General features: G+C 39.9%; 1 long non-coding RNA gene across 1 annotated transcript; it reads left to right on the top strand.

Annotated features, from left to right (window-relative positions):
• The first annotated feature begins 842 nt into the window (after nucleotides 1-842).
• On the top strand, nucleotides 843-5,717 carry LOC103458974 (uncharacterized). Its single transcript, XR_532652.3, has 2 exons — nucleotides 843-3,957; nucleotides 4,062-5,717. It is a non-coding gene; the product is annotated as an uncharacterized LOC103458974 (long non-coding RNA).
• Nucleotides 5,718-7,554: the final 1,837 nt, after the last annotated feature.

Here is a 7,554-nt window from a genome sequence, read left to right as displayed (position 1 = left end):
CAGAACAAGCGAAGTGAGATCTAAAAGGTTAACACTTGCATGCAACGATATGATGAAAACTATATTAAGAGCATTAAAGAGGCACTAAAATAGGTTGTCCTCAATGGGGCCAGTTTATCTTGCCAACCTGGCTGTGCACCAACCTTTAAGAAATGTCAAGTAGCTTGTGCAAATGAAGGATATTTTCACACATCAAACTCTGTCCCACACTTTAGGGCATTAAGGAACTTCATGAGAATATCAGAGGTTTCTGAGAGGGCAATGGGGTAAAAAGAGCTTTGTGTCTCGGTAAGAGGTGCATTTCCAGGGCTTCTTTTAAGTTTCTTTGAGAACTAAAAGATGCATTGCTAAAAATATGTTCTGTTCAGAAGATGAGGGGCATTTTCTGTAAAATGATCAACCAGCTTCAGTGACCTGACTGAAAAAGTCGCAAAAAACATCAAGGCAGATTCAAAAGAGAAGGCTTGCAAATGTAAAAAAAGTTGGCTTGTGTGTTTTATCTTGACAGATAAAAAAGGATGAGACTTTTATACCAAAAAAAGTTGAAGATATCCAGCTGGGTTGCAGCATGGCTGGATGTGTGTGAATAATGTCTTCGGGTCCTCTGGATTAGATAAAGCACTATAAAAGTACAGGCTATTCACCATTATAAATTATTACATTTTAAAATCAGTTTTAATTTAATTGTGTTCTTTAAAGGATGCAATTAAAATTCTTAGTGGGAAAAAGTTCAAGCAGGATATTTTCTGGGTCTATATATATATATATATATATATATATATATATATATATATATATATATATATATAAATAACTGCATGAGACAGAGTGTGGATTCAGAAGTCCTTTTTTCCCACCACATTACCCATCCACCAGGGAAAATCTGACCCATTGCTGGATTTCTGCACCAGACAGGATAATCTGGCACGCTCTAAGATGACACTGCTGCTCCACCTCGTCCTCTTCCCCTCCCCACCTTCCATTCCAAGTCAGGGTGCAGAGTGAGCACAAATGAGAGACACTTTGAAAAATAAGCTGCTCATTTGGGACTGAGTGGATTCAGATGGTTGGCCAGTGCTCAAAGGCGCAGAGAAAAGGGGCGGTTGGGTCAGCTTATTATTTCAGTGGATACAAGGCGCTGATGTTTTCCCTCATATGGCATTTTCTCAATCAAAAGGATTCAGCAATTAGAAGGCAAGCCCAGATCTATAGATCCCTCTCCATATTCTCAGTCTTAGGCATAACATGGAGAACGACTGAGAAATTACTTATATTTAGTTTAAATGCAATTCTGTGTCAGCATTAGCAGCAGAAACAAATTATTTTTAGATCATTTTTACAGATTCTGAGCTCACATTTTTATTCCTACTGTGCTTTGACTGACAGGTCAACAACAATCAGACTGTCGGTTTTCTGTTTTGGTTGATAATTTTATTTTCAGCTGTCTGAAGTTTTGCCAGTTGGTGTGTTTGCTAAAGTGACTTAACAGTCATTCATTCATTGGGAAAAAGCAAAGTATTTAAAACTTTTGCCTTTTCTGACAGAATTTCTTCCAAATCTATGTGTGATTTCTGGTGTATTAACAAAGGAGAAACTATCGTTCAGCAATCTGTTCTCTATAGAAGAATTATACTGAAATTATCTTGTCTTTTGCATTGAATTAAAAATCATTTATCTAGATAAAGTTGATCTGCACAGCTACATCCAATGGTCAGAATTGTGATGCTTTTCTTTTTTTTTTTTTTAAGAGTAATTTGGCAGGGGGTGTCTAAATGGTTGAAATATGTCTATATAAAATAGCACAAATTATGAAAATTAACAGTACAAGATAGAAAACAAAAACAATGCACAAGCTATTTTATGAGTGTACAGAAACGCTTGGAGTAGCCTCAGACTCAGTGTGTGTAGCAAAGAGAACACAGTTACCTCAAGGCCTCAGGCCACAAGTTAAAGTGTCAGTGGCCTGCATCTGTGCATGCCGTGACAGGCTGTGGATTCATCCCAAACACAAATGCAAAGCTAAAAATCTCAATTTCACTTTGCAGAGAGTCTGAAAGTAGAGCATGGAAACAACTTTACTGTATTTTGTTGTACAATCCACAGGAGAGGTTTTGAAGAGCATATGTGAACATATTTCATTAGTTGTGTTGTGAAACTGCATGTGTAGGTCTGAATGCTGCCGCCTCTCAGATCCGGACCGATGATGGGCTGAAGGGTCAGTCCAGGTCTAAAAGCATCAGTGCTTATATCAATATGTGCTGAATGGGAATGATTAACATCCAGAGAAACGAAAGACAAAAGCCAGATCTTTAGATTTTGATATTTACAATATCTTTTGAACTACAAAGTTGAGCTTAGTCATCTTGTAAAATTATAACAAAAGTTTTGGTCTTTCACTTGTTCAGACTATTTCTACAAGCAGAATGAATGTAAGTGAAACCGTGTAGAACCGCTGCGGTTTCTTTTGAACAAGTTAGGATACGTTTTGTTTGTCCTGTAAAGAGATGTAGGTTTTAAAATGTTAACTAAGGCCTGTAGAGTTAGAGATGGCGCTCTTGGGGGCGGGGTTGTCCATACCTGGGTGGTATGTAATTTCTCTAAATTCAACAATTTAATTCAATTAATTTATTTAGCACCAACAAATGTCATTTCATGCTACTTTACAAGAAAAGCTGGTCTATTTCACATCCCCTTTTAAACTAATAGGTAATTAAAATAAAGCAATGCCATGCCGTAGTTCAAAGAAAAAAACAACATGAGAAGTAAGGTATCAAAGCTAACATTTTATGTTATTTTGTTCTCTATCACTTGCCTTTCATCCCTTTCTCTTTCCATTACTCTCTCCTCTCTTTCCCTTCAGCTATCCCCAGCATATACAAACAGGTCCTACCACAATAGTGAAGCGTGCGTACATGATTAAATGGTGCTCTGGGACCAGGAGAAATAACTGTGGTCGGTGGTTTGGCCAGAGGCCGGGGTTTGAGGCAAGAGGACAGCCGATTGCTTTTAATCACTGAAAGAGGAGGTAGATAATGGCTACCATACACCAACGCTGCTGACTTTGTTTTTCCTCCATTAGTCCACTAGAACAACTTCTCCATCAGCACCAGCAGCAAGCTCTGCTTTTCCTTTTTCTTCTTTGTCAATATCTGAGATGGCTAAACCAATCTTAAACCTGTGAGATAGGATGTTCATTTTTCAGAAGAACTGAAAAATGAACGAACGCCACAAACTGCTGTCTGCTTTCACCCCAACTATTCTCTAGTAAATTATTAATGAAAGAATGATGCCGGTTAATTTTAAATTAGAATGAATGGAACGTGGAAATTCTAACCGATTCCCTGAATGTGCTGCGAACCTCTTGAAACTTTTTTCAAACTTCCCAGAGGAAAAAAAAAAAAGAAAGAAAAATGTGGATCAGACCAAACAGGAAATTTAACACTCTTGTATTTTGTTGTAATTTCCACTAAAGCAGGCTTGGCTCTGTCTGCATGCCTCTGATGTTAAAGCACAAACCACTGAGTCTGGTGTAGGTTACAGTCATTGGGGGATTTGTTTTAACAGCGCTTCTCTAGTCTTTTTATTAACCACATCAGGGTCTCACCAAACACCCAAAACAGGAGTTACAAGTCTTAACTTCCACCCGAGTACATCAGCTAACAGGTGTGTCGAGTGGACCACAAAGGGTTTCATCTGTGCTCTCTGTCTTTTATTGTATATTCCTTTTTTTTATTTATTTTTTCCAGACTAAACAGCACCGATGCTCTGTTCTCATCTGGGAGAAATAAACTGGTCCTCTTACCGAATGTGATTTATTTTCAGCAGTTTAAGAGAATGTGAGTCAAGGATTGAGAAAGGATGAAACGGCGATGAAGTGTTGAATCACTCCACGTTAGAAGGGATGAAAATATACGATGGGAGTGATTTAAACACAGAAGGGAGTTTGCACAGTGGGAGGTGAGCATGATCACAGCCATATCAAACACACGCTGAAGTTTGATCACTCTCAGTCATTTCCACACATATTTATTTCTTGGAGCTCATTCTAACTCTCGCTGCAGGTTCACTTTCCACTTGGGCCCGCCTGGCTGGAGGCCCTCGCTCCGGGACAGCCGGATTGCTTTCCTGGCACCGCTGTCCTCAGCGCTGGCTGCCAGGCCGGCACTGGCAGAACCCTAAAAGCTGGGGCCCTGATGCATCTCTTACAGTTTACAGGAATGTGTCAGCAGTAATCTCTTGGCGGCCATCTTTGGAAATTCAGCCCGACGCAGACATGAAAGCGCTGTGATGCTCTGAGGAGAAAAGAGCCAGCTCTAATTGAATCTATTTAAAGCAGCTGTTTTCGCGGCTCTGTGACTCGGCTGCGGCCTCAAATCCTCCCTCCTGACTTCATCGGCCGTGCTGGGTGTCGATTTATTGGAAAAATCATCTTTTTTAAGTAAACAGAGGTGGCCAAGACCAGGCTTTAATCATGCTCCGAGAGCTGCCCAGAGAGGTCGTTTGGTTTCAATTAGGTGAGCGTAACTTGGCTAATCTCTCCCTCATCCCTCAGTCTTTTCACAGCCGCTGCCAGCCAGCATTGCCAGTGTAGTGCGTGAAATCGAATTTGAACACTGACCCTCTGGAAAACGGGAACTCATGAAACGGAGGGCGTAATGGTAGCTTTAAAGAGGGGGCGTCATGCTTTCAGCGTTGGCTGCTGGGGATGCGTGCACGGAACAACATGCTCCGGCTTTACCGCATGGTTAGCTGTAATCCACCTCTGTACAGGCGCCAAGCTCTGCCTCTTTATACAGATGACTACGGTGTTGTGGAGAACATGAGAAGGTCCCTGGACTCTGCATGAGGGGTTTTCCTCTGAACTCCAAAGCTTGAAATTGTCCTGTTTTCCATCTTTTGTAAAGGGTTCTTGAAATGTAAAGAGAAAAAGTTTTCAATTCGTTATTCCCTCCCACCACCCCTGACTTGGAAAGCCTTTGAAGCAGTTGTTACCTCAGAACCTCATCAAATCCTCACCTATGATTTGGACCTGCCTCACGGCACAACACTGGAGTCGCAAGCCCCGTTGTTTCCAGGTCATGTGTTTCTTGTGGAGCCGAGGGTCAATCGATCGTTTTGATTCATGTCGGCTGCCAATCCCAGATCAGAGGTGGCCCGTGGCATTACCAAAGGTTGTGGCTGGAACTCATCCCAGTTTTGTTTCATGTCAAGGTTTTTGCCATTTCAAGTCAAACCAAAAGTTGCCCATTGGATTTTTTTTATTATGTCCCATCAAAAAAAAAAAAAAAAAAAAAAAAAAGCACGGTCTGGTCTCAACAGACTGTTGTGATATCATTTACAACAGAAATTCGGGGATTTTTTCTGAACTTTTTTTTCTTCAGGTACCTAATAACCAAATAAATAAAACTATATTCTTTTTCTTTGTCAACGTAGATGACCTGTCTCAGTTCTACGTTTACAGAAGACCATATAGATAAATGATAGATTTAAGTCTTTCTTTTTTTATTCTATTGCATTTCCATTGTTCTTCCACATGAACTTCCCTGCTGGCTTCTGTCTGCAGTAACATCTCAATTCATCTCTCAGCTCCAAACCTCCTTTACCACCACAAACCAAATTTCCAAATTGCTGCAGATGAAGCTTTAATGCATCTATCGTCTCTCCTGCTCCATGCTGTCATCAAGACATCAATATAATTCAACTGCCTTCTGTTTTAATTATGTATTTTTTTTCTCGATTTCCTATCCCATAGAGTTATTTTGTGTTTTTTCATCCATGTATTTCTTATTATGCTTTAACATCAAGCTGCCAATGCAACTAAAAATGGAAATTAGAAACCTGGTTATAGTGTCATGTATTTATATATAAATGTTTATTAATATGTATTGTCTCATTTTTAAAAATAAACTTGAACTTCCAGACTGGAGTGTTATGGTGACCCAATTTATGCAACAAACCAACAAATTATACAACATTCGCATAGTAAGAGGTGGGAAACAACTGCTTATAACTGTGTAATGTCTAGTAATTTACTGGACAATATTTTTTACAATCAGCCAATCTTTTACAATGCCCTACATCAAAGCTAATAATTTGATCAACATCCATAATCTATCACTGATGAGCTCAAGTATTGTGTTTGTTCTCATTTACCTGGACTCTAAAGAGCAGCAACATACTAGGATGTCACTGAACCAACAGAAATATTTCAATATAATGTAAGGAAATAAGTTAGATGAGTGTTAATGTGAAGGTAAATGACTAAAAAAATGTCCATTGGACATTTCATCATCTACTCTCAGCACAGATCTGATGGTTTGTCTCTCAGCTACATATCACCCATGGAGAGCTTATACTGTACGATGTATGACATGTGAAATAAGAATGTTTTCTTACAGATATGTACAGGAAACATGCTCTGGATGAAATCCTCCCTTGACTCAACAGCGGCTGGGATTGAAGCCCTGCGGCCTGAAGCGTAGCTCCCACAGTGTCATTAGGGGCATGAGGAGAGGACCCCATGAAAGCACTGCCAAAAAAATCCCCTTGAAGACGGAGGAAAAAGAAAGGCAGGGTATTGATCGTCTGTCCACGGATATGATACTTAAGCCCTGGTACTGAGAGCTGGAGAGCCCGTGGATCCATATCTCAAAGACTTTAATCCTGGCCTCTCTTACAGCTGGATTGGCCTTCACCTTAACCTCCCGACAACTGCTCCTGCAGATCAGCCGTGGAAATTTTATTCTTCTCACAATCTGCTTTCCTCCACCCTCCCCTCTCCTTCCCTACCGTTTTCTGTTTCCATCGGTTGGCGGTTGTTAGCAGACCTGCCCTCCGTTCCCATCCGAATTAGGAGCCAGAGGTGAATTAATACCTGATCCTGGTTTTCGTCATGTTCCAGAATAAAAAAAAGTTCTTCTTTTCTCATATCTGAAGTGGAGATGAAACTTCTGGGAACAGGTGAGCTGGTGACACATGCATGTGTTTTGGCTGAAAAATAACTCAGCTGTGAGAATGTTTAATAATCAACGTTCAGACTTCATGCTGTTAGGTTATTAACATACTGACAGTAAACAAAGTGAGTTGATTGGCAACCGTAACCTGATCTGAATGTACTTAGGTTGTTGTGAGTTGATTTGTTTATTTCTTTCACCTTCTAAAGGAAGCAACAGTAACACAGTGTTTCTACAGTAGGAATTTCAGTAGTTTTACAGTTCACCCATAAAAACCCATAAACATTTTATATTTCCAGGCACTATTTGCTGGTAGAGTGAAAACTAGCAGCGAGTTGCTTAACCCAAACTGATCCAATGAGTATCTTCTCATTCCTAAAACAACCATGTTGACAGACACATCTGATGATCATGGAAAATATGCATTTTAAAGAAGTGGTAAGTCATTGGCATCAATCAATGAAACATCGGAGGAGATTCCAGAAACTTCTAAAACTGGACTGGATTAAAAGTTGTCTAACATATTGCTAAAATCTTGATGGAAAGTGATGGAAAGTCATCCCGGAGGAAGAAATATGGTCAGAAAACAATTCTCAACAAT

The sequence above is a fragment of the Poecilia reticulata genome, chromosome 22, assembly GCF_904066995.2.
Source record: "Poecilia reticulata chromosome 22, P_reticulata-male-v2, whole genome shotgun sequence".
Lineage (NCBI taxonomy): Eukaryota > Metazoa > Chordata > Actinopteri > Cyprinodontiformes > Poeciliidae > Poecilia > Poecilia reticulata.
Note: the sequence above shows the minus strand (reverse complement) of the source record. Positions and strands in the feature narration are given on the sequence as shown.